The 27,803-nt window shown below is 51.5% G+C and overlaps 1 pseudogene; it reads left to right on the forward strand.

Annotated features, from left to right (window-relative positions):
• Positions 1-24,138: 24,138 nt before the first annotated feature.
• LOC114219218 (cell division cycle-associated protein 3-like) lies at positions 24,139-25,884 on the forward strand (annotated as a pseudogene).
• The last annotated feature ends 1,919 nt before the right edge of the window (positions 25,885-27,803 follow it).

Consider the following 27,803-nt stretch of genomic DNA (forward strand, 5'->3'; position numbering starts at 1 on the left):
CTAGAGATGCAAGGATGAATAAGATTTGAACCCAGTCTCATTGACCTCAAGGGTGTCAGAGGAATATAAAGAAATATAAGGAGCACACATGTAGAAAAATTCAAACCCAAGCCCAATGAAGTCACCCTCATATTCCCAATCCTATGCAGTTGTCCTTGTGGAGAAGTCAGCATAAGCATGGAATCTTAAGGCCATCGTGTCCTTAAAGAGGCGAGGTCAGGAACTTGGGCACTGGAGTCAACAGCCCTAGTTCAGATCCTGGCTCCTGCAATTATCATTTGGGTAAATTCAGGGAAACTGTCTCCTCTCTTTGAGTCTTGGTTCCACTTCTGTACAATGGGGATAATAGCAGCACCTACCATGCCGAGTTGCTATGGGGGTTAAGTTGAGATCATCAAATGAAAAGAACACGGCTCAGCATCTGGCATCTCTTAAGCACTCATATAATGCTAACTCCACTCCACCCTCGCATTCTGCAGATGGGGGGCGGGACGCATCATGAGTCACACTAAATTGTGACCAGGTCAGACTTCCTGGCTCCAGGGCTATATTCATCTTGGGAACTCCGCGGGTGACACGGATTAGATCAAAGCAGCCCTTCATCATTTCTGCCCCACTCTAGGAACCTCTGGATTTCCTTCCTTCCAGGCAAACCATCAGGTACCTTGGGTCCCCTGGCTTGGCTGATATCCCCCACCTAGACTTCACCAGTCCTGGCCCCCTTGAAAACAAGGGACATCAGAGCACAAAGGGTTTTCCTTACCCTTACCCCAAAACACCTCCAGAAAATGGATATCCTTATTGAGGAATATCTCTCTGTACTGGCATGGGCAGATAAATTAAGTGAAGATAAATTAAGTGAAAAATTGAAAAATGCCACAATGCTGCTCAGTCCTACCCCACTTTTTAAAAATAGACACCTAAAAAAGAAAACGCTGCAGAAACATTAACCAGAAGCACTCCCACTGGTTATGTCTGAGGATGGGATTACAGTGGGAATGTTCTATATGTTTCCATAACGTTTCCATCTAGACATCGCTGTTGTAATCAGTAGTAATAGTGTTTGAAAAGGAAAAGGGGTTCTTTAGGTTTTGGCCAGCAGGAGATGTCAGGAGGGCTGCCAGGAAAAGTTCTAGAGCATTCTGTTCTAGAATCAGAGAGACCACCTGCCCCAGGCTGGGAAAATTCCAACCTTTGGTCCAGGACTGAGTGGTCCTGAAGCAAGAAGGAAAACTGATGCTAAAGAGATCAATCCATCATCTCTTTCCTTAAAAATGTAGGTCTGTTTCTAACATGATGCTGTGTCTAGAAGCACACATGAGAACAGGAGATTCCTTGTCTCTCCATGAGGGAAGCCAGGTGGCCAGGGATGGCGGGGGCAAAGGTAGCAGTCCCACTGTATACCTTTTTTGGTACCTTTTGAATTATAAACCCTGTGAATGTATTACCTACTCAAAAAATAAATAAAATTTAAATGTGAAAATAAAGCACTTTCCAAATAGCACTATTAAATCAGTGTATGATATGTTAAATGCATACACAGATGCCTGGACAAACACAGCCATTTGAAAACAATGAATTAATTTAAAGATGCTCATTAAGAAACATTTGGAAAATACAGAAAAGGAGGAAAAAATATATATGTTTTACCCAGAGGCCCACCCCTCAAAGGCAGCCACTATTAATATTAAAACTTATTTCTTTCCAGTCTGTTCTCTGTGCATGGGTGTTTTGTTTTGTTTTGTTCTGTCGTGTTGTGGTTTGGATCATTCTGTGTTAGAGGTTTAGAAATTGCTTTTTAAACATCCAAACACAGATAAATGCTTACAATATAGTATCGTGGTATAACTTGGAGCGTCATTCTTAAAGGCTAATATTGGGCCCTCATTTGTGATGGGAAGCTCAGGGAACATCTCAGGAGAAAATTCTGCCCTCCTCCTCCTTCCCCACAACCTGAGCCTCATGGCTGGAGGTGAGGTGAGGGAGAGGAGCACCAGGTGAGGCGGGTGTTTGTGCAGCTTCTGCTCTATTAACTGAGCTCTAAGCATATCCTGCGATCATTACCAATCTCGGGTCTCTGACGCCTCCCTCCCCATCCTGGGGCTCACCCAGGAGTGCTGGGAGCGGGGCTGTTTGCTTTGGGGCCAGTGGAGCTGGGGGTGGGGGAGGGACTGGGATGAGGGGGGGTGCAGCTCAGCCTGAGCAAGAGTGATGGGGGTATGGGACTGGAGGAGAGGGGGGGGGAAGAGGAAATGATGGATGGGAAGGAAGACAGCCCGCGAAGGGAAAATTGTCAGGAAAGGGGGAGAGGGGAGGCCTGGGGGGGAGTGTGTTTGCCTCTCCCTCACCCACATCAGGCAGGGCGTGTTTCTTGGGGGCTGAATCCACACGGGAGAAGCAAAGGGCAATGACTCCTCCAACCATTCCTGAAGACCTACTGTGTGTTGTGCCCTGGGCTCGAAGCTGGTCAAGGGCAATCTGGAGAGATAGAGGCGCACACTGGAGAGGCAGGGAGGGGAGGGAGCCGCAGAACTGGGGTCCTGGGGGTGCAGCCTGCCTGGTAGAGGAGGGGCCGTGCATGTGCTAGAACCCAGAGGGAAAATGACAGAGATTTAAAAAGACAGACAGAATGGCACTTGCAAGGGACAGGGCAAGGGCAGTGACAGAAAGGGAGAGGATGGTGACAGCGGTGACAGTGGATACGGAGGACTGACAGGTGTGCAGGGCAGGCCCCCATGAGAACCCCACCTCCACCCCATGCATCCTGGTCACTCGGAGCCTCCCTGGCCCTGCCACCCTGGACATGCTTCGATGTGCCCCTCCAAACCTTCTACTGCTCCCTATTGCCTCCCACAAGGAGCTCACCCTTCTCCCATGGCATTCACAGTTCTCTCAGATCTGCTTGCCTCCCTCTCTCTCTCCACCCCACCCCCCCACCTCAGCCCAGGCCCCCATCAGGGGCCCCCAGGGCTCCTGCCCCTCCTGTCCTGTGCCCAGACGATCATAGCTAGTGCCCAGATCAACACGATTTAACGCCCATGAGTCACACAGGAAAATCAATCCCTACGAGAAAACATGTTAAGGAACCCATCAAGTGGCACTGGATCGCCACCTGCCACGGCAACACAGTTTTTTCCTAAATGCAATTGTTGAAGTACAAAGAGTTAAGCTGATTTGAAGAACAATGTTAAGTGAATGCGGTCACAGGCAGATAGGGCACCAACTCCAAAAGTGGCACCTGACTGAAGTGTAGGAGCCAAGGCCTCACCTCCTCTGGGAAGCCTTCCAGGATGCCTTGACCTCTTATTTTCCTCCGACTGCTCCCCAGGTTCTGAGGAGGGAGGGACGGGAGATGGAGCACAGCCCCAGAAGGAGGTGTGCTTGGCGCTGGATCCAGGAGACCTGGGCAGAAAGGGAGGGGGAGGTGTACCCCACAGAGGGAGAGGAGCAGGTGGGGGGGGGGAGGACGGGAGCAAGGGAGCAAGGCGGAAGGAGACAGGAAAGGCAGGACGTGCCTGGGCCTGTCCCAGCTTCCAGTCCCAGCTTCCAGTCCCCACCTTCGTCCTCCAGGGGCCTTCTTGTCTCAGCTCCAGGGCCTTTGTTCCAGACCTTGCACTCAGTCCTCTTCCTGTCCTCAGAGGGCCATGGCCTGGGAAGCTGGCATCCCGTTTTCGTTTCCGGTCCCAGCCTTAGAATAGGAAGCATCACCCCTGTCTGTGACCCCCTCCCCCCCACCCCTCTCTTCCCCCTTCTCATCCAGCAGTAGCACGGGGAAGGGCTGTACCGGGCATCAGGTTCAACCCCTCGTTGTGGAGCAGGTGGGGGAAACCGAGGCCCAGAGAGGGAGGACGCCCAGCCCACATCACCAGGTGGCAGGCCATCTGGGAACCCAGGGTTCTGAGCTCCTGCACCCCTTGGCCACGCACTCACCTTCCCTCCTCCCTGCTCTCTCCCCCGTGGTTTCTCCCCTCCCCCTCCCCCAGGCTCTGCTCTGCTCTCTTGCTAGATTCCTGCCTCTCCTTCGCCTCCCCTCCTTGCCCGCGTCCTGCCTTCAGGTTCTAGTCTCCATCCTTGTGTGTGCGTCCATCTCCGAGATTCTAAATCCCTCCCTCCCTCCCTCCCTGTTCCAGTCTGGGCGTCCTCATCTCTCCCTGAGCCTCCTCTTTTTCTCTCTGGGTGGGACTCTCCCTCTGCCTTCCTGTGTCTTGACTTCGCCGTCTGTCTGTCTGTCTGTCTGTCTCCCCGCTCCAATCCCCCACCCCCAGCTCGCCCTCCCCTCCCCCGCCGACACTCCTCATCAAAAGCCAGCTCTTCTGCCCACTCCCTGCCGCTCTTCCCATTAGACTCGCCTCTCCCACTCAGACCCCCCACGCAGTGCCCCCCTCCCTCACCGGCTTGCACGCCCGCTCCGGGCATCCGTCAGCCCCGTCATCCTCCTGCCCCCCTCCCCTGCCTCCTGCAGGAGTGGACACCCGGGCCAGGGTCCGTAGGGGCACTGCCAGCCCGATTCGGAATGGGCACCTTCCGGAAAGCTGGGAGGGAACAAGGACGGAGCCGTGGCTGGGGAGTAGCAGAGGTGGAGGAGAGAAAAAGCGAGGCGCTCCTCCAGCCTGGACCCTGAGCACCGAGCATGTGGCCACATATTATTTTAATAAACTCGGCACATCTTGCCCTCACACCAGCTGCCGCACACCCTCTCTCATCCTGTGGATCTCATTTATTCCTCATTAGCAAAATCACCTGTTTGTCAAATAGGGACAGCTCGGTGAGACATTAAATTGCGCTGAAGCTGAGGGGGGCTTGGGGACCACTGTGGGGGGGGGCGTAGTGAGGAGAAGGGGGAGGGAACGGAAGTGACTTCACTTCGGCTCTAACTTTGCTCTGGCCACAGAGACAAGACCCCCCCCACCGGTGCTGGCGGTCCCACCCCCGCTCCAAGAACCAATAGCCACAGGGGTCATGACGGTGGGATTCAGGCTGAAGATGGAGGATGGGAAGCATCAGATTTTCCAATGACACCGACTGGGGACGGTGACAGCCAAGAGGCCTGGGGGAGGAGTGACTGGGCAGCCCATTTCCACTTGCTGGAGAGCTGGCGTGGGAGAGAGCCCACACCAGCGATGGATTTGCATACAACATTGCATTGTTTCCAGCAAGGGAAACAGGTATCTCATCTGGAGTGTCTCGGGTTCAAATCCCCGTTCAGCCACTGTCTGTCTGTGCAAGCTTGGGGAGGTCACCTCACCTCTCTGGGCCTCTCTCTTGCAGCTGTAACGTGGGGCTCGTGTCAGTCCCTACCGCAGGGATTGCCTGGGTGATTATTCACTGCTACGGCATGCAGTCAACAACCTGATGGCCGGCCCAGAGAAAATGACCGCCTCATCCTCTGACCACATCAGGCTGCAGCCAGGCAAGATCAAGAGTCGCACGCTCCACTGACTGAGCCAGCCAGGCACCCCTGGATTTCACCAGTTTCTACTTTCTACTTGTTCATTTCTCGTTTTTGCTCAGTTACTTCTATGCAGTTTTATCACCACCACAGTCAAGGGGCAGGAGGATCACAAGGATCCCTGGTGTCACCCTGTTGGAGCCAAAGCCACCTCCCTCCTTGCTGCCTCCCTACCTTCTCTAGGATCTGCTCTTTGTCGGATCCCCAGGTGACTCCATTGCACAGTAACTGGGAGAATCAAACACACGGAGGGTTATCACCTCTTCTTTTCTTTCAGGCCCTTGACTCACTTCAGGGAGAAAGTCTTCATTGAGAACTAGTATTCCTTCAACGCCTTTCTGACTCTTGCTACCTCCCTGTGGGACCTTGAGCAAGTCACTGGGCTTCTTGGTGTCCCATGTTCCGCACTGCACAATGGGGACTGTGATAGGGTCCATCTGCAAGGCATTGCTAAGAGGATTAACGGAGCTGAGGCTATTCGGTGCTTTCTGTGGGGCTGAGCCGAGGGGAAACCCCAGGAATCTGCCCCCCAGGCTCCCGTTCTGAAGGACTGGCTTGAGATGTTCGTGGTGGCATTGTGTAGTCGGGATGCCTGGATACCTCCTCAACCTGCAACCAGAGGAAATGGCAAGATTAGCGATAGCACATCCATGCAGTGGAATGTCTGGCGGTATTTAAAAATTCATGTTCTAGGTGTCTATTGTCAGGAGGGATCTCCGTGTCATTTTATTAATCTTTAAAATTAAAAAGAAAGACGTGCTTGTTGCAAAAAGTCAGAGTCCGGGAGGGTATAATGTAAACTTAAAGCCCTCTGTTCCCTGCCCACATTTCTTCAATCTCGGAGGAGACTGCTGATCACTATTTTGTGCATATCTTTCTGGACAGTTTCTTTGCAGATACAAATACACCCACATGTGTGTGTGTGTGTGTGTGTGTGTGGGTGGGTGTGGGTGTGGGTGGGTGTGGGTGTGGGTGTGGGTGTGGGTGGGTGCATGTGTGTGTGTTTACACAAATGGTGTCATGCTATATATACTGACTGGCAACTTGCTTTTCTCACCCAACCTTATATGTGCTAGGTTGTTAATGGAGAAAAACAGGTTCCATAATGGCACATTCGCTACGATCCCAATTTTGTCAATATATGCATAGAAAAAGAGGGGCGCCCGGGTGGCTCAGTCGTTGGGCGTCTGCCTTTGGCTCACGTCATGGTCCCAGGGTCCTGGGATCAAGCCCCACATCGGGCTTCCTGCTCTGCGGGAAGCCTGCCTCTCCCTCTCCCGCTCCCCCTGCTTGTGTTCCCTCTCTCTCTGTGTCTCTCTCTGTCAAATAAATAAATAAAATCTAAAAAAAAAAAAGAAAGAAAGAAAAAGATTGGAACTCCTTATCTGAAAAATAAATAACTAACAAATCCTAGTAACGGGCTGGGTGGTGGGGGAGGGTGAGTGATGCCAAAGACTGACATTTGATACCCGGTTCCTTGAGGGACACAGTGGTTCTAAGCCTCAGCCTCCACATCTGTAAAATAGGATATTATCAGTGGTTCTGAACCAGGGGCACTCCCCCGCCCCCCCCAACCCCAGGGGACATTTGGCAATCTCTGGAGACATTTTGTTGTCATGATTTCGGGGGGGGAGGGCCATTGGCACCTGGTAAGAGGCCACCGGTGCTGCTCAGCAAACTACGATGCACAGGTCAGCCCCCCTGAAGTATCAAGTCAAGAAGTATCCAGTCAATAAAGTCGGGCAGCTCTGAGACTCTAGGAGATGCCTGAGAACAGGAGGCTGTTGTTACCACCATCACTATGATCACCGCGGTGGGTGTCGTAATTGTCAACAATGGTGAAGGGCTGAATATTTTTTAAAGCTCGAAGATGCTCAACTATACTCAAATTTAAGAATTATTTAAAAAAAAAAAACAAACAGCTCAGAGACGTGCTTGGGTGTCCAAGCCCAAGCTCGTGGAAGCCACTGGACTGATTCGCCATCCAGGTGGAGCACGTGACTGTCACAACATTGGCGCCAGGGACCAAGCCACAGGATGACCCCTCCTTTCCCTGCCCAAGGCCAGAGGCAGCAGGGCGAGAGGTGGGCGAGCGTCCGCGGGCCTGGCGTGAAGCCCCAGCCGGCGGCTGACCAGCTGGCCGAAACCCCCGAGTGGGGCCCAGCTGCCCAGCCCAGGCCCGGCCCCCTCTCCCTTCCCCGGCTGCTCCCAGGGAGCAGGAATTAACGCGAAGGCGTCCTTTGCACCTCCTGAGCTCATTAGCTCCCCAGGCTCATTCTCTTCCGAAAGCTGGAGTTCTGCTTGTGGCATCACGCTCTACTGCTGGGTCTGTGATTGTGGCCGGTGCCGCCCCGCGATCCCACCCGGGGGCCACTCCTTCCCATCTGCCTCCCTGCTCGGAACCCTTCCCCTTTGTCTTCTCCCCTCCGCCCTGCCTGCCGCCCTTCTTGACTCCTGTCCTCATTGGAACCTCCTCCTCTTTCCTTTCCCTGTGGCTCTCCTGGCAGCCAGCATGAGCCGCACCAAGCCGTCTGTCCCTCCTCGCTCCCGAATCAGGCCCTGAACCCTGAGCCCCTCATGTCCCTCCCCACTCAGAACGTTTACAGACACGGGACCTGGAAAACAGACCTTGACCGTGGTCATTCTACAGATGTGAAAACTGTGGCCCAGAGAGGGTGAGACTCCCCCAAGGTCGAAGGGTGAGTTGGAGAATCATCCATGCATTGATTTGCTAAACACTTATGAGGTCATATTTATAGTATCATACACTGCGCTAGACCCTGACAACACAGCGGTGAGCGAGAAAGCTTCTGGGAGGTGAGGAAGGGTGGATTGGGGGGACGGACAGAAGGCACTGGAGCCAGGGGGCCTGCTTTGGGCAAAGACCTACCTGTGGGGAAGTGCAAGCCTTCCTTCTCGAGTTCTCAAGAGCCCCAGCCCTATTGAAGCACCTTGTTCCCCTGCTCCAGCCTAACTCAAGCCTCAGCCACAGCCCCTGCCCTTGGAAAGATTTCTGGCTGGACCAGGGATCGGCAAACTTCTTCTGCAAAGGGCCAGATAGTAAATATTTTTGGCTTTGCAGACCCTACAGTCTCTGTTGCCACTACTCGGCTCTGCAGTTGTGACATGAAAGACACAGACAAAAGGACATCGCTGTGTTCCGATAAAGCTTGATTTACAAAAACGGGCTGCGGGCAGAATTTGCTGACTCCTGGTCTAGGGGTTTCCTAAATATTAGCTTTCTCCTGGCCAACAACAGCCCTCCTGACTTCCTTTTGTTTAATCGCCTGGGATGGTATTTACAGGATAGGGAATGCCACCTTTACATTGCCCACTGGAGAGACAACTGGGGGCAAATGTTGATCAGAAGGCCCAGGCTTTGGAGACCAGTGGCTAGAGGCCAGATAGAGGCCTGTTTGGTCATGGTGGGCAGTCTGGGCACCCCCAGCCCAAGTGTGCAGGTAAGTCCAGGCTGTGGGTCCACATTCAGACTGTTGCCCACGGAGCTGGGCTTCTCCAGCTCTATGATGCAGCCTCCTGCAGCCTTGGGACCTAGAGAGACAGCCTCGGGTGGGGAAACCAGGGGCAGGCTTCTTTTCCTGGTTGGATTCTTGAAATGGGAGCCTAAGCCTCCCCATTACTAACTCCGGGGGCCCCTGGTGTTCCCCAAGAGTGGGAGCCAGGTCAATCAGAAAGTGTGCGTGCACACGTCATCCCCAGAATTATTCACACACTCCCAAAGGGAGGTGGGCCATTCCTACCTCTCACACCGGCATAGCACCATCCTCTGAATGCAAGTCAGCTACGCTGGGGTGGGCGAGGGTAGTGCACTGGTTGAGGAGGTGGGCTCCGAAGCCCAGCCGCACCCCTTTGTAGCTAGCTGAGAGACCTCAGGCAAATTATTTCATTTCTCTGAGCCTCTGTTCCTCCTCCTCTGCAAGATAGGAATCACTGAAGCTCCCGCTTCCCAGGGTTGGAATGAGGCCTAGCTGAGCTCGCCATGTCACCGGGGACTGCATGGAAGTCTTTAAGCGCAGCCTGGCTTGTAACAGTCAATAAACAACAGTGCTATCGTCATATCTTTGTCATGTCATTTGATCAAAATACTCCAAATGGCAGGCTGAAAAGAAACGTACCATCATTCCCATTCTACAGATGAAGAGATTGAGGAAAAGTCATACGCCTGGTGTAGTGGATGCCGTGGTGTGCCACCCAGACTCCAGACTGACCCTCATTCCCCAGATGCTGGAGTGGTGGCTTCTGATGGTTCCTCTGCTGTCAGCCCTCCCCAGGACCTGCCCTGGGCTGAAGGGAGGCACCTCACTCAGGGTTCAACACTGCACCCCACCCCCCTGCCGCCGAGCAACACAATGACTGGTTGATGAACGGGCCAGCCCCTTTTGCCTCCATCTCGGCACCCCTGAAAGGTCACCCCAGCTCCAGAGCTCCCCTAGGATGGGCTGAGGCCACCATTGCAACTACAGCCCAGCCCAGCTACTCCCTCTGCCCACCCTGCTCCCCTCACCATGTGCATGCTGTGTGATCTTGGGCAAGTTAGCTAACCTCTCTGAACCTCCATCTTATGATGTGGGAAATGGATGTGGAGGGACCTACTTTGCAGGGCTGACTGGAAGTTCCAAAATGTCATGAACATAAAAACATCCAGCACAAAGCAAGCGCACAGAACATGAGATCTGTAATCATCACACCCAGGCACTACGCTAGCTACAACACATGCATTAGCTCATTATTTTCATGACCGGTAACAGTCAGCCCATTATCCTCAACTCTCAAGGCCGCCTTCGTGCTGTCTGCCTCTCTCTCTTTTGCTGGGGGATTCTCCCCATTTCTGAGAAGAGCAAGCTGAGGTAGTGGCTTGCCCAAGGTCGGCTGCCCAGCCAGGGCTTTATTGTTCTTGCTGTCTCCCCACCTCTGTCCCCTCCCAGGGCCCAGGCTGGGCTCCTCTGGCATGAAGTCTTCCCAAACAAGGAGAGAATAAAGAGCTTTCTGTCTACACTAGAAGAAAAACAAACCCCCACCATCTTCCATTCCCCGCTACGGAAATGATGGATTTCTGTTATTGTTGTTGTTGAAATCACTACCAGGGGAAATAGATCAAGGGACATTTTGCCGGCAAGAGAGCTCACTGTGTCACCGAGGAGAGTACACATCTCCCGCCATACTGCACTGCCTTCCCCCCCACCCCCCGCCACCGCATGCTCCTTTTCCTCTCCACCAGCCTCAGGGTGGGGGCAGGACTGTACCCGCGGGGGCCAGTGGCCCTGGGCAGAAGAGAGCTGGCAAGGCCACGGCTGGGGGCGCGGGGCCTTCTTAGCTTGCTCTCCTTTCTCCCCCTCGGCATCCCCCCTACCCTCCCTCCTACGCAGATCTGGGGTGGGGGGTCAACCAGTTAAATATTTAGTCTGATTTTCCCCTCATGTAGGTGGTGGATGGTGACTACAGATGAGGAGGACACAAGGAAGTGTTGTCTACAGGGACAGCCCCGCTGGAAACACGTCTGTGTTCTGTGGGAAAAGAAACCATCCCACATACTCGGGGCCATTTTGGTTTCGAAGGTTCTGTATTGCTGTCCCTATAAGAGACGTGCAATCCCATGTCCATGCAGAGTATCTGGAGCTTACAGTCTAGGAGAGGAGATGAAATGAGGGTTGGGGTAGGGGCCTTCCGACACTGCTTCTGTGCCAGTGTAGACAGGTCTACAGAGGATCGTCTGCTTTGCCTATTTCTGTCCTGGCACACCTTCACTATTTCCCTGAAAGATCCATGTGCATCTGACCTCTGTGGGTATTCCCACAAGCTTCCTGCGCCCCTCCCCTCAAGCCTCAAGCCAGGGAGTGGAAAGAACAAGGGTTTTGCACTCCGTGTAAATGCCAACATGCCGAATTACCCTCTGTGTGACTTTGGGACAGTTCTGTAAACCTCCATAAGCCTCAGTTTTTCCATCTGTAAAGCTGGATCATCTACCTCAAAGAGTTAGGGCGTTAAATGAGAATAATCATGCATATTAGATACCCAGAAAATAATAAAAATAGTTATCATATATTGAAGGGCACCAGCTGTTGTTCTAAATGTGGGTTAAATTATTTAATCTTTGCAAGAACCCTACGAAGAAGATGCTACTACCATCTGCATTTTCCAGAAGAGGAAACTGAGATGCACAGAAATAAGGCAACTTGCCAAGGTCATGCAGCTGAAGGGTGCAGAGCTGGGATTCAAACCCAGGCAGCCTGGGTCCAGACCCAGAGCTCTCGACCAGTGTGCCCTCTGCGCACACAGCAGGCCCTCAATAAACGCTGGTTCATTTCTTCCTTCTTTTTGTTTTTCTCTCCTCTTGGGCTCTCCAGTCCCTTCTTGGGACCTGACCAAATCCCAGTCCTAAATCCTGATGTTCTAAGACCCAGAGTTTTGACCTCCTGCTGACCAGCACCCAGATGCTTGAGCGACCTTATTTTTTTCCTATTCCATTGACTCAGCCATCCCTGGTCATTGACATGGGACTGGCCATGTTCAGATTCACCCTCAACGGTCCCATAGGTCCCAATACCTTGGGGAATGATGACCCCGAAAGTGTCATGGGTCACGGTTACAGGTAGCATATCCTGTCATTAAAAGTGTGTGAGGGCAGAGGTTCCAGGGTGTCTCTCCCATTCAAAACCTTTGCTCTGGGGCAACGCTTAAGATAACACAGGCGTTATCTTAAACCTCCCCTGCTCTGATCCTTCTTTAGGCTCTCAGCAGGGAGCTTTGCTGGCTCAGCGTCCCCCATGACACCCAGAGAGAAATGGCTTCATCGTTAAACCTTAGCAATTTCTTCTCTGGGCAACATTTTAATTCCCAATAAATCCCCGAGGCCCCACATCCAAGCCAATGTGGGCCTCCACATTCCCTGCCCTGCACCCCTCTGAGGGTCCGATGTGGGCATGCGTTTGGGGGTGGACCAATATCTACCACCCTGGGAGGAATGTGAACGACTTTTGAATGTGAACGTGGTCCTTGGCGAAGGTCAGCAACTTGACAGGTGCGGAGGTTTGGGCGATGATCAGAGGTAGGGGGATGTGCTTCAGAGGCAAGAAACAATCCAGCCGGAGCCGGGGTAGGTGGGGGACATGGCCGGATGGATATCTGGAGACCCTTACAGGTCAGCCTCAGGTGCACGGGCTTGACTTGAAAGAAGCAAGGAAACATAGCCAGATCTGAGCAGATACCTCAGGGCCTCACTTTACGATGACAGAAAAGTGTGGGATGCACCTGTTCTGGTCTGGCCAACCCGGGTTAGGGGACTCGAATGCAGGTGTTTTATTTAGGAGGTGGCTCCAACTGGGAGGGGAGTAAGAAAGTGAGAAGGGACGAGACAGAGGTAGCCAAGATGTTACCGGGGCTGTTAGCACGGCGCCCCGCTGGAGCTCAGAGCCTGCGGCGCTCGGGAGGCCATTGGTTGAGGGCAGCCTGCCAGCCTCCTCCTAGGGCCAGGGAGAAGACAGTTGGGAGGAAAGTAAACATGCTTCCCCAAGTAGAGAAAAAGGCTCAGTGGGTCTGGATGCGGCCCTGACTGTCTGCTATAATACTCACTAAATGTTCACTGAATGAATGAATGAATGAATGAATGACATTCTGTGTACCTGGCGCTGTGCTGGGCTCTGAAGAAGCAGCACTAACTTAGAGCCCTACAGCTTCCTGCCAGTAGGGAAGGCTGATACACACACACACACACACACACACACACCCCAATCATAATGACATATTCAAGAACAAATGCCCTCAGGAGACAGTCACCCACATTTAGTCACAGCCCCTTGTGGAGGATTAGTGGTATCACTGTTTCCCAAAGTACATTCCCAGGAACCCTACTCCTGGGAGATGCTCTGATGGGGAGAAAAAGAATGTTGTGGTCTTATCACATGGGTTATACCGATATACTCTATTCACAATATCCAGGACATAATAAAGGCTCTGACAAGTCCTGCAGGAAAGAAATTGGTTTCACTTTGTTTGACCCAGTTTTTGTTAAACATATTTGACATATTTATCCTCCAAGGTTCAAATTTCTTACAGCAAAACTGGACCAGGCCGGTCACTAGAATCTTAACCCTTCTGAGCTGCAGGAAGACCATGTACAACACTGTCCATCAAACTTTCTGCAGTGATGGAAATGTTCTATGTCTGGCCTATTTCATATGGCAGCCACATGGAGCTCTTTAGGGCTTGAGATGTGGCTACTGTGATTAAGGAACTGAATTTTTTAATCTTACTTAATTTACCTGTGAACAATCACATGTGGCTAGTACCTAACTTACTGAACAGCATAACTACACCATCTAATTTTTGCCTGATGCCTGGCTCCTGTGTTGAGACTGAACCACCTGGGCACAGTGACGGGCACAAAAGGAGCCCTCCATAAATCATGGTCTCCCTCCATTTATTGAGTGCTTACTGTATGCCAGGCATCACACCAATAGCTTGATTTAATCCTCTAGCAACCACTGGATGTGAGTACTCTTGTTATCAAGTTTACTTTTCAGAGGAGGAAACTGAGACAGGCGGGGGGGTGGGGGTGGGGGATAGGCACTAAGTGACCTGCTCCAACTCCCACAACCAAGAAGTAATGGGTCCAGGATTTGGCCTGGGTCTGTTTGACTCTCAGTTCCTGTAGGTGTGTATACAGCCAGACTGGCTTCTGGAACAGTCTCAGAACCAGCTCCAGGACCCAGCAGGGAGACCCTTACCCCTCTCCTTCCTCCAAGGGGGCATGTCCGGACTAAGAAGTCATTCGCTGCACACTTAAATGCCTGCTAACCATGCGATGAGCACTGGACTGGACCCCAAGGAGTCAGGGAAGTGGGAAACTACAGAGGTCATGGGGGCACCCCCTTGGGGGAGATCCCCATCTACTGTGGGGCAGCAGGAGACTAGACGGTTACCCACAACAGAGTGAGATAAGACCCCAGAGAAGAACCACCTCCTCATCTCCTCCCCATCACCCCTGCCGGGCCTGGCCCAGCCCCCAACCTCAAAAAGCCACCGGGAGGCCCCCTCCCCCGACGGCCGGCCAGCGTCTTGTGCCCAGCAAGCCAGGGTACATGATCTCATACCTTTCATCCCTTGCCGAGTTCAGATAAATCTCCCCCGCTCCTCTCCCTCTACAGCTGAAAGCCGGCAGGTCTAGCTAGGGTTTCTCCCACTTATGCAGCTCATGAATATTTAACAGCATCTGCCGTGGAGGCGATAAAGCCCTACCAATCCTTGACAAATATGGCCTAATCTTTTCAATTTCGGGGTGCAAATATGCCTTCTGAGTCCTGTTTGTCACCTAGATTAATGGCCCAGGGTCCCATAATCCTTTGGTGCTAATTCAAGTGGTGGCTGGCCGGCGTGTGCCTGCCAGAGGGATGCTGGGATACACACACACACACACACACACACACACACACATACGCAGAGTGATTAGTCATGTGAGGATTCCCTGTAGTGTGTACGTGTGTGACTACCATGTGTGTGGCTTGTGTATAGAGATCTGTATGTGTAGCCTGTGTCTTTATGTGTCACAACTCTGTTTACAAGTGTCTGGGTGCATGTTCCCAGGGGCAGCTGTGTCTGGGGCTGCGTGTGTACTCGGTACGTGTGAGTGCATGTGTGTGCGTGCATGTCCCGGCACCGTGGATACTGAGTGGGCACGCCTGTGTGTCTCTGGGCAGGGGGCTGAGGCACATGAACCAGGTGAGCTTCCGATCTGATTTTCCCCCTCGTGTAGGTGGTGACAGAGGGGGAAGTGGACAGCGACTACAGATGAGGAGGACACAAGGAAATGTTGTCTACAGGGACATCTCTGCTGGAAACACGTCTGTGTTCTGTCGGAAAAGCACGCATCCCACGTACTCGGGGCCGTTTTGGCTTCGAAGGTTCTGTATTGCTGTCTCTATAAGAGACGTACAATCCCATGTCCATAGACAGTATCTGGAGCTTACGGTCCAGCAGAGGAGATAAAATGTGTGTGTGTGTGTGTGTGCATGCACACACGATTGTTTTCATGCCTTCATACACTACCACTCTAGTGTAGACAGAAATCCACGGTGGATTATCTCCTTTGCTGTCTCTCCTCTGTGTGTGTCTCTCTGTCTCCCCCCCCCCACCCCACCCACTCTGTGCAGGTGTGTGTCTCTCTCAGCAAACCTTCAACCTTTCACCAAAACTTGTGCTGAGACCACATGGGTCTGGCCTCTGACGATCTTCTCATCCCCTTCATAGTCCTTTTTCCCCTGGTCTAGTCTCAGCCCAGCAGGAAGGAGTTGGGGAGGGAGAGGTGTGAGCTCCCTCCCTAGAATCCAGTTGAGCCACCCAGAAAGACCCGATTCTTCCCCCTTTCTGCTTCCCCTGGTTCACTGGCATCTGCACCACTCACCTAGGAAGACAGCAAGGCAGGGAAGTAACAGCAGGTGGACAGGGGCAGCCTCGTGAAGGATGGGGCTGGAAGGAGGGAGCGAGGTGCAAGGCTCAAGGAGCTTAGATCAAAACTCGGGACCGATGGAGGATGCCCTCCCTCACAGCACGAGACGACTCTGTCACAGAAAACGAACCTACGTTCAAACATAAGGACAAAAAACCCCCTTCCCAAGATAGAAGCAAGTGTCTCCCCTTCATTCCTTGAACAATATTTCACTAGGACCAAACGGAGAACCTGTGCACAACACAGCGTTTGGGCCTGGCCTTGTTCCGGGCTGAGGATATTGACCTTGAGAACAAAGCCCCCTTGCCCCTGAATGGGGAAGAGAGCCTGGAACCTGGAGACCTGAGATACAAGGTTCTAAAGGCTGTGGCGGGAAAATGGGGGTGTTCAGTGGGAGCTCCCAGCCTTTAGCAGAAACAGCAAAGGCTGAGTATACATTTTTGCAAAATAAGAGAGCTTTGTGGGCAAATTTACCAATGCCACCAAAACGTACCCCAGAGAGGAATGAGACCCAGCAAGCGTGCTCAGTGGTTAGTGGTGTTGGCACTGGAAGCAGATGGGCTACGTTTGAATTCTTGCTCAGACACTTCTAAGTTGTGTGACTTTGAACCAATCATTCCCCTTTCTCTCCAGCTCAGTTTCCCCAGACCTAAATGGGGATAGGAACCAGGCCCGTCACTCCCAGGGGGAAGGTTGTGAGGATTACATGCCCACCACGTGGCTTGTGCTCATTAGCTGCTGTTGTTGGTATATTAATATTACCTGAAGGTTGTGCTGGGGGTGTTCCCTCCCCTACTTCACCCTGTCCTCCCTTGAGGCTGGAGAAATTCCAAGAGTTAGGGCTGGTTGAGGAGCTTGGCCCACAAATATCTGTCCCGTGGCCTAGGAAGCAGGGAAGAGAGACTATTTCCAGACCCTTCTCGCATTTGTAAGAAAAGTTTGGGTCAAGAAGCCCCTGAGCCTTTGCAACAACCAGCATCCCCACCCTCTAGAGACCTGCCTCCCGGGAAGGGCTTCCTCCACACATCCCAGCACATCCCCACCCCACCCCCCGCACAAAACTGGTCCTTTTCGCCATCACAGACCAGTTAGCCCCAGGAGGAGTCTCAGACTCTGAGGATCCAAGGGCTCTGGGGACTCAGGAAGCGGCCTAGCTGCCGTGAGCAATGGCTGTCTCTCCGTGAGCTGGGAGCACAGAAGCACTTTGAACGACCGGGGTTCGATGTACATATGTTTCTCAGCCTTCCGATAAATACAAAAATCTCCTTCCTCCCCACCCCCAAGAATCCGACAGCCTGCCCATAAACAGGTGAGAATTCCTACTCTGCCCGCCCGTGCATCTCCACAAACCAAAGAGATTCTGTTCGCCCTTAGATCTGGTAGTTTGTGCCATGAAAACAACAGGCTTGATTCTTTTCCCCAAATGCTACTAATTTTTCAAACCGCACCCATCCTTCTTAGGGACATTCTCACTAGCAACCAATCCACCCACATCCTGAATCAACACTGTCTCTATTTGCTTAGTGTGTCCTGGAGGACAGGAACCAAGACCAGAGGAGCTCTGGGGGACACTTTGGGTATCTGCCCCGGCCTTTGAGAATGTCTCAAAGAATTTACTAAAGTAAGCAACCGTTGTTGATTATTGAGGGAGGCTTTGATGGTGCAAGATTAGAGCGCAGTGGTTATGGGAGCCCATCCCCGAGGTGGCTGTCCCCAAGGTGGCAACCCCCAAGAAGGCCCTGATGTTCCCTCCTGGTGTTCATGGTTGGTGTGGGTCTCACCCCCTTGAGAGTGGGCTGAACCTAGTGACTCATTTGTAATGAATAGAATTAGCAAACGAGATGCCATTTCCAAGATTAGGTTGGGAAAAGATCATGATTTCTGTCTGTTCCTTCTCTTAGATCCCTCACTTTGGGGGAAGCAGGCTGCCATGTTTCAAACAGCCCTGTGGAGAGTTCCACGTGACAAGAAACTCAAGTCTCCAGCCAACAGCCAGAGAGAACCTGCAGGTAGCCCCATGAGCGAGCTTAGAAGTGGAGCGACCAGTCGACCCTTGACATGACTGTGGCCCAGCACCTTGATTTTAGCCTGTTAGGGTCCCTCAGCCAGAAAGTCCAGCTAAGCCCATTCCCAGATTCTTGACCCTCAGAAACTGGGGTAATAAATGGTCATTCCTTCAAGCCATGAAGTTTGCAGGAGTTTGTTACACAGAAACAGATAGCTAATACAGTGGTTGAGCATGGACCACAGAACCAGCCTGCCTAGGTTCAAATCCTGGATCTGCCATGTTCTTGCTGTGTAAACAGACAAATCGCTTAATCTCTTGGTGACTCAGTTTCCTTGTGTGTAAAGAGGGTATAATAACGGTACCTACCTCAGAGGGCTATTGCAAGGATTAAGTATACTAATATACATAAAGCATTTGGTACACAGAAAGCTTCTTTTTTAAAAGATTTTATTTACTTGTTTGACGGAGAGAGAGCATGCAGCAGAGGGAGAGGGAGAAGCAGACTCCCTGCTGAGCAGGGAGCCCAATGTGGGACTTGATTCCAGGGCCCTGGGATCATGACCTGAGCTGAAGGCAGACACTTAACCGACTGAGCCACCCAAGCGCCCCACAGAAAGCTTCTTTAACAATTGGCATGACAAGTATTGCTACCTCTGAAGGCCTAAGTCTCAGGTGGCTCAGGTAGCATATGGAGACAAGGGACCTGGGGACAGGCCCATCCAAACCAGCAGCCTTGAGTACATAGGACAAACTTACTAGCTGTACCACATCTGATACACCCTCCGGGAACAACTAATTTACAGTTCCAGGCTTAGCCATGTACATCACACGGATCACAGCATCAGTCCCGACAACAGTTCTAAGAGACAGGCACTGTGGTGGATCATTTCCAAAGAGGGCCACCACCAATCCCTTCCCTCCCTGAACACCCACGCTGTCCCTCCCATCAGGAGGTGAGGAATCTCTCTCCCAGTCTTGCCTTCAGACTTGCTTTGATTCACTGAATGCAACAGAAAGGATGTTCTGAGATTCTGAAGCCCAGGTCTTTTTTTTTTAAGATTTTAATTATTTATTTGAGATACAGAGAGCAAGAGAGAGAAAGCACGAGCGGGGAGGAGAGGCAGAGGGAGAGGGAAGAAGCAGGCTTTCCTCTGAGCAGGGAGCCCAATGTGGGGCTCAGTCCCAGGATCCCAAGATCATGACCTGAGCTAAAAGCAGACATGTAACCGACTGAGCCACCCAGGTGATTCACGGAATGCAATGGAAAGGATGTTCTGAGATTTTTGAGCCCAGCCGGGTATTAAGAAGACTGAGAGCTTTCTACTTCTTCCTCTTCAAAGCCAGATTCCATGTGAGAAGAAGTCTGACCCCCTGAGACCACCATGTTGTGAGGAAGCCCAAGCCAGCCATGATGAGCCAGAGGTCACATGAAGGGGCACTAGCACACCAGACGTGTAACTGAAACCTTCTTGGACCTTCCTACCTGATCCAGCTGCCATATAAATGCCACATGAGTGACCCCAGCAGATGCCACCCTGGGCAGAAGAAGTGCCCAGCCGAGCTGGCTAATCTACAGCATTGTGAAAAATAATAAATTGTTGTTCACATTCACTAAATTTGGGGGTGGTTTCCCTTATGGCAATAAAAAAAGGAAACAGGAACTAATATTTTATTTTCTATTCTACAGATGAGTAAACTGAGGCTTAGAGAAATGAAATCACTTGATCAAAGCAATATAGCTACTGGGGGTGGTACCAGGATTTGTCCCCAGAAAGTCTGACTCTTGCAAATCTAACCACTATGTTATACAGCCCCAAGGCCAAGCATAAATTGCTCCTCCTTCAGAAGGCCTTCCTAGCCTATTCTGAGGATGCTTGTCATGGAGAACAGCCTTTGGCCATGTGTCCAGTGACCCCTCCTGGATTACATATATATCTGTGAATTCTTGATCTGAACCCCCAGCACATAGTAGGTGCTTAGAAAGTATAGGTTGGGTTGATTTGTAATGCATTTTATAATTTTCCAAACCCATTCCTCCCTGTTGCCATTTGATTGTCACCAAAACTCAAAGGAGGCAAAGGACAAGGAGAGGCCTTTCAGAGCTGATGAGGAATGTCAGCCAGGATCACAAAACAAGTGAATGGCCGAGCTGGGCCTGGAGCCCGGATTTGCCAAACCCCAGGCCACTGGCCAAAGGATGAAAACAGATGATTCCAACAAAGAAAAGACAAATTACCTGGCACGTGGTCTGTGGGCAATGCATAGCCCATGGTTTCTCAATCTTGGCACATTTTGGGCCAGCTCATTTTTTTTGTTGTGGTAGGCTGTACTATGAATTGTAGGATATTTAACAGCATCCCTGGGCTCTACCCACTAGATTCCAGTAGCACCAAGCCTCCCTGTTTTGGAGATAAGCAAAAATGTCTCCAGATACTGCCAAATGTCTCCTGGGGCCCAAATTATCACCAGTTGAGAACCACTGGTACGGTCTTACTAATCAAGGAAGGGCGATTAAAACTTTGGGATGACATTTACAACTCTTGCAGTATTTAAAAAAAATCATAACCACCCACGCTTGCAATGTTGCTGGTAAATGTTGCAAGCAAGCTTCATTTACAGCAGGATCAATTGGTATAGGCCTATGGAAATCCATCTGTAACCACAATCATGGAAATGTTTATATCATTCAATGTAGTAAACCCATTTATTAGTCAGGGTCTTAAAAATAGAATTCTTCCGGGCGCCTGGGTGGCTCAGTTGGTTGAGCCGACCGCTTTCGGCTCGGGTCACGGTCCCAGAGTCCTGGGATCGAGTTCCGCATCGGGCTCCCGGCTCGGCAGGGAACCTGCTTCTCCCTCTGATCCTCTCCCCTCTCGTGCTGTTTCTCTCTCTCTCAAATGGATGAAATCTTAAAAAAAAAAAAAAAGTCTAAAAAAAAATAGAATTCTTCCCAGGGTGCCCGGGGGACTGACTTTGTTGAGCGCCTGACTCTCGGTTTCAGCTCAGATCATGGTCTCGGGGGTCGTGGAATGGAGCCCTGCGTCAGGCTCCGAGCTTAGCTCAGAGTCGGCTTGGGATTCTTTCCCCCTCCCTCTCTCTCCCTGACTGCTCCTCCCCCTGCTTGCACTCTTCCTCTCTCTCTCTCTCTCTCAAATAAATAAAATCTTTTTTAAAAAATAGAATTCTTCCCAAGAGCATTCAAATAAAAAGATTCTAATGAACGGGCTGCTTATGGAGATGTGAGGAGGATAAAGAGAACCAACAAGAGAGGTTAAGGGACCCAGAGACTAGCAACAGTGGGGAGCTGTCCCACCCCCAGTGCTGAAGAGGAGGAACTAGAGCTAGGCAAGCTCAGAGAGGGCTTGAGGAGGGATCACGGGACCTGTAATCTGGAGGGACAACCATGATCCAAGACACAGTGCAGAAGCAAGGAGGGAGTGGGGAGAAATACCCCAACCTCTGTCTCCTCCTGCCTCCAGTCTCCTGCTGGAGCCTTCCATTGGCCAAGCCCAATATAAGGCAAAAAGTAAGGGAGCCTAGGAAATCAATTCAGCAGGGGTCAGCCTTCCAAGGTGCAGAGCATGGCAAAGGAAGGTAGAGAATTAATGGGTCAACAGGTAACAACTAGCACCTCCTTTGATGCATTAAATCCTCCCTTGCTAATTTATTCTAAGAAAAACAATTCCTCAGAAACCAAAAGATAGATGCACAAAGATATTCATGCAGTGTTATCTATAATTCCCCAAATTTGCATGGGAAACAAAAAGCTCACACACAATCCAGTGCTCTATCACATAACACCTCCCCCCACCCCCAGGACAGCCCTGCTCCAGAAAGAGGCTCCATCCCTTGCCCCGCCTGCCCCTGGGATTTCTGAGACCTAGGATGGGAGGGGAGACTTACTTAATTTTGATTCCAGAGCTCTGTCTCTGGGATGTTTTCCCAAGGCTGCTGCATGGAGATCAAGGCCACATGTGCTTCTGGAGGGCTGGGAAACTTTCCGAGGAATGATCTTCTATTGAATGGTTGCCAGCACGGAGCAAGGTGGAGAAGGGAACAAAAGCTGGGGTCTCTTGTTCCCTCCATTCTCTCTAGGACATCCGTTGAGCAGAGACAAAGCAAACAAATTGCTCCAACTCCACAGTGCCAAACATGCCTTAGCTTTGGGATGTAGAAGCCCATCCATGATGCGGGAGGTACCTCTCTCCTTCCTGGAGAATGTTTCATCTCCTGGCGCTGCAAAACCAGGGCAGGCATACTCCTGATAGTAACCAAGCCGGTACTCCACGCCCACATCACTTGCACTGTCTCGCTAAGCTTCATCCTGGCCTTAGGAGGTTTGTTAATACACCTGCCTTATGGATGAGGGAAGGAGGCTGAGAGAGGTTAGGTCACAGCCCAAGGACACACAGCTAGAAAGTGGCAGAGCTAAGACTCCATCTCCAGGCCATATGCTCTTAACGTCTGAGGTCTCAATACTCCCCCTCAAGTCCTCCCTCATTTTCCCTTGCCCCACTCTCCACTGGCTGATCACCCAACCAAGCATGGGCTGGCAGAGAGAAAGGAATAATTACTCAGTGCACCCCACTTCGTGGCAAATACTATTATCAACCCCAAATGTCCCTGTTGGCCCACTAACCATATAGGTCCTCCACCTCCCAACCTGTCTCCATTACACTATAGCTTATTTCTTCCAGAAAAAGCAGTTGAGAATAACCAAATTTCATTGCTCTCCTTTATATCCATAATGATTCCATAAATATAATAGCAACATTATTTATAAAGCTATTTTTCTTGTTACAAATCATTACTTTCACTCAGCAGATATTTACTGAGCACCCACTATGCACAAGGCACTGTGGAAACTAAGCTAGACAAAGTCTCTAACTTATGGAATTGATGGTAAGTTGGGGTGGGGGAGATAGGCAATAAATAAGTCATTACGGAGTATGTACTTCTCGTGAGAAAGGGACAAGATGCTTCGAGGGATACTAATAAGAGAAGCCTATTTAGCGAGAGAGGTCAGGGAGGACTCCCTGAGAAGCTGACATTCAACTGAAAAAATGAGAATTAATCAACCTTTTCAAGAACTGTGGGAAGAGCATTCAGAGGCAAGGGAACAGCAGGTGCAAAGGCCCTGAGGCAGGAAACAGCTTAATATGCTTAGAGGAATTGCAAGAAGGCCAATGTGACTGGAGCAATCACGTTTGCACCTCTTTTATTTGCTCATACCTTGTGGTCACAAAATCTTTGCTGCCTTCCCACCAAGAGATGGAGTCTATCTCTCCCCACCCTCTCTTGAATCTAGACTTAGCCGTGTGATTTGCTTTGGCCAATAGGACCTTAGTAAATATGATGCAAGCAGAGATTTTTAAAAGTGCTTGCCATATTGTGCTGCTCTTTGGAATCCTGAGATCACCATGTAAAGAATCCCAAGCAGGCCTGCCCGGAAATGAGAGACCACGTGGGGCAGTGATGAACACCTAGCTGAGATCTCTTGCATCAAACAGCCCATCAGCCACCAGACATATGAGTGAGGCCAACCTAGACCATGCAGCCCCAGGTGAGCTAAAACAAACCAGAAAAACTACTGCAGCCACCCAGCCATCCCAGCCAACCCACAGGATCAAGAGCTAAATAAAATTGGTGTTGTTTTAAGCCACTACGTTTAGGGGCAGCTTGTTACACAGCAAATGCTGATACACCCATCTCACCAGTTCCCAAGGCTAGCTTTTTTTCTTTCTTCTTGGAGTAATTTTTCACAAAGGAAGTTTTCACCCACTAACCAGATTCCCTGAGCAGGAAACAGAGGTAATGAAATGAGTGCTAGGTGGTCGCTAGGCTCACTCAGCAGCTGAGTGATGCTCACCTATATGCACATAAGATTTAAATTCCTACTTTGATTAAATTACAAACCACTACTTGTGTTGTGCAAAGGCCTCAGATCACTCCGTGGAATCTGCTATTAGATCTCCCGATTCCAGGGATCCAGTCTTTTAAGCACCTACTGTATGCCTATTACAGTAAGCCATTCTGGAGATAGAGAAAAAGCAAACAACACTCAATCTTTGCCTTTAAGGATTTGAGACTAATTCATGGGGTGGAGCTTGGCAGGGGGGCTAAGGGGAGAGTGCAAAGTCCTTTAAAAAAAAATCTCAAACTGGGCTGCTGTGCGCCCAAAAGACGAATCGGGGCCTGGCGTCCCCTCCTTGCCCCGGGCCGGGCCCTGCCCCACCTTATTCTTCCCGGTTGAGATGGGCTCAGCCAAGAGCGCCCCAGTCACTCCGGCGCGGCCTCCACCGCACAACAAGCTTCTGGCCCGAGTGGCAGACCCCCGTTCACCTAGTGCCGGCATCCTGCGCACTCCCATCCCGGTGGAGAGCTCTTCACAGCCAAACCTGCCAGCAGGGGAGCAGCTGGAGGGTCCCAATCAGGCCCAAGACTCAGATCCCTGCTCACCTACCCTTGGCATTGCACGGACACCTATGAAGACCAGCAGCAGAGAACCCCCAAGCCCACTGGTGAAACAGCTGAGTGAAGTATTTGAGACCGAAGCCCCCAAATCGAATCTGCCCCCAATGTGGAGAAAGGGGAACCCTCCTACACTGTTGGTGGGAATGCAAGCTGGTGCAACCACTCTGGAAAACAGTATGGAGGTTCCTCAAACAGTTGAAAATAGAGCTACCCTACGACCCAGCAATTGCACTACTGGGTATTTACCACAAAGATACAAATGTAGGGATCCGAAGGGGTACGTGCACCCCAATGTTTATAGCAGCAATGTCCACAATAGCCAAACTGTGGAAAGAGCCAAGATGTCCATCGACAGATGAATGGATAAAGAAGATGTGGTGTATATTCACAATGGAATATTATGCAGCCATAAAAAGGAATGAGATCTTGCCATTTGCAACGACGTGGATGGAACTGGAGGGTGTTATGCTGAGTGAAACAAGTCAGTCAGAGAAAGACATGTATCATATGACCTCGCTGATATGAGGAATTTTTAACCTCAGGAAACAAACTGAGGGTTGCTGGAGTGGTGGGGGGTGGGAGGGATGGGGTGGCTGGGTGATAGACATTGGGGAGGGTATGTGCTATGGTGAGCGCTGTGGATTGTGCAAGACTGTTGAATCACAGATCTGTACTTCTGAAACAAATAATGCAATATATGTTAAGAAAAAAGAAAGAAGAAGAAGATAGCAGGAGGGGAAGAATGAAGGGGAGTAAGTCGGAGGGGGAGACGAACCATGAGAGACGATGGACTCTGAAAAACAAGCTGAGGGTTCTAGAGGGGAGGGGGGGTGGGGGGATGGGTTAGCCTGGTGATGGGTATTAAAGAGGGCACGTTCTGCGTGGAGAAGAAAAAAAAAAAAGAGTTCAAAGCTCGAATCTGCCCCCAGAGCCTGTTCTGCCCTTTGAGGCAACTTCATCTTCTGAATTGGACTTGCCTCTGGGCACCCAGTTTTTCCTTGAGGACCAGATGCCACCCTGGAGCCAGACTGAGCTCCCCTCCAAGCAGGTGTTCTCCAAGGAGGAAGCAGGACAACCCTCAGAAACCCCCATGGCCAGCCAGGGCTCGGACAAGCCCTCAAGAGACCCTGAGACTCCCCGATCTTCAGGTTTTAAGCACAATAATAGACGGAAAGCAAATGGCAAGGTACTAGGGAGATCTCCCCTCACAATCCTACAGGATGCAACTCCCCTGGAACTCCGACACCACGACAGGGTAAGCGGCCTTCTCCCCTGAGTGACAATGCTAGGGAGCTAAAAGAAGGGGCCATTCTGGGAACTGGACGACTTCTGAAAACTGGAGGCCGAGTGTGGGAGCAGGGCCAGGACCAGGACAAGGAAAATCAGCACTTTCCAAACTTGGTGGCGAACTAGGCCGACTATGGCCCCAGCACTGGCTTCACCGGGGGCCTAGTGATGTTGCGTCCCCTCAACCCCATCTTTCCCTGGGAGACTGGAAAGGCTTATTGTCTTCAACCTCCCCCACAAACTCCCAGCTCGGGGACTGAGTGCTTTTTGGGGCTCTTTTTGTGTCTCGTGTGTTTCTTGTATATTAAAGAAAGTGGTTTTAAAAAAAAAATCTCCAACTGGCGGGTCAAGGGCTGAATTTTGTATTATGCTTAGATGACACAGTGTTTAAAATATAATAAATTTTAACACCTTTGGTGGGCCATGCTACCCCAGATATATTCTATTTGTCTCCTCAGATCCATTCTCCACTTTTTTTTCTATCTTGTCCCGGTCCCAGGAAGTTGACCCATGTGGACTCACTAACGGGCTCCCTTCCCTCTGGTTTCCAGATGGAGTCAGCCAAGGAGAGGCACCAGCAGGAGACTGGAGGGTGAGAAAAGTGTGAGGCTTTCCCCTGGATCCCTGCCCCCTGCAATCTCCCTGCTCATCCTCCTGGCCCAGAAGTGGTCATGGGTCCTCTGCTATTCCTCTCACATTTCTCCTCTATCCCTTTGGTTCCTCTCCACCATCCGCACACCTTTGTAATTTGTCCCTTGTAAATAAACCCTGTTGGGTTATCCTAACTTGAAAATGTCATCTATTTCCTCTTGGGACACTGTTGGGCCCCTGTTGGGATATTCTCAAACTCTCCTCAGTTTGCCACAGTCCCCACCATTCCCTGTTGCCCCAAGGGAACCTGATCAGCCATCTCCATGTATGTTACCTGCCTGGCCGCTCTCTTCATTTCAGTTTGAGACTCCCCAGCCATAAGTTAAGGGCTAAATCCTGAGCAAGAGGGACTCCACCGACTCCACTTGAATGGGAGGAGACAGAAGAGACCTGAATGGGGAAAGGCTGGGGGATGGGTAGGATCTGCAAAGGGGAGGAAGAGAGTGTCAGTCACTCCACATGAAGGCATCAATCTCCTCTCCCCGGAGTCAATGTCCTCCTGAGGGTCCAAGACCAGTGGGGGCTGAGGGTCTCTCTTCTCTGCTGGGGCCCCCTCTAGGGTCTAGGATGAATTGGGCCCAGCCCTGAAGGTGCACCTGCAGGGAGCCCCCTGCTCCCCCAGCCTACACTAGCACTGAGCATTTGCACCAGTGCACACCCGAGTAGAGGCAGGGCCTCTGTGATTGAGAAAACGAATCGACAAAAGGGCTGGCGGCCCTCCAGCCCTCCTCCTCGCCTCCCTGCCTCTCAGCTCACTCCCTTGGGTCTCCCCTTCCAGAACTCCCCTCCGAGGACTCTACATCCTCTAGCCTTCTTTCTCCCCATTCCCTTCCTCACCCTGGCCCCCTCCCCAACCCTCTTCTGAATGCCTCTGCCTTTGCTCCTTCTCACCCCTTCCCTCCCCCTCCTGCCCACTTCTCTTTTCCTTCCCTGGGACCTTTCCTCCCTGTCTTCCTTCTTTCTCCTATTTTCTCCCCTCTTCCTCTCCCTAGCCTCCTCCCTCTCTGTGCCCATCCAGGCCTCTGAGCCCCCCTCCCCACCCCCGCCCCCGCCCCATCCATCTTTCCCTCTTCCTCCCCCCCACAAGCCTGGCCTCCTTTGCTTCCTGACAGGGAGCGGTTGGAGAAAGATGGATGGAAATGACACACAGGCTCCTGCGTGACTGCCACCCGGTGATGCATTGGGAGCCGTCCTGGCTCTCTGTGGGAGCCATACAGATGAGACGGTGACCCCTTGCCGTGCAGGGTCAAGGACATCAAGGGCAGAGGGCTGGGGCCCAGGGAGGGAGGCTGGGCCAGCATGGGCTGGGCTCTCTCCCCACCTCCTCTTCCAGGGACCCAGCAGTAGGCAAAGGACCCGTCCGTCCCCTCTGAGTGTTGTGCCCCTAAAAAGAGTACAACAGCGTCGAGGGACCGCCAGGAGCACACACACTGGGCCCAGCCTGAGACCAGTAATCAAAACTCTCTGTGCCT

The sequence above is a fragment of the Eumetopias jubatus genome, unplaced genomic scaffold (assembly GCF_037043125.1).
Source record: "Eumetopias jubatus isolate StellerSeaLion01/CBP00866 unplaced genomic scaffold, mEumJub1_p1.0 scaffold_16, whole genome shotgun sequence".
NCBI lineage: Eukaryota > Metazoa > Chordata > Mammalia > Carnivora > Otariidae > Eumetopias > Eumetopias jubatus.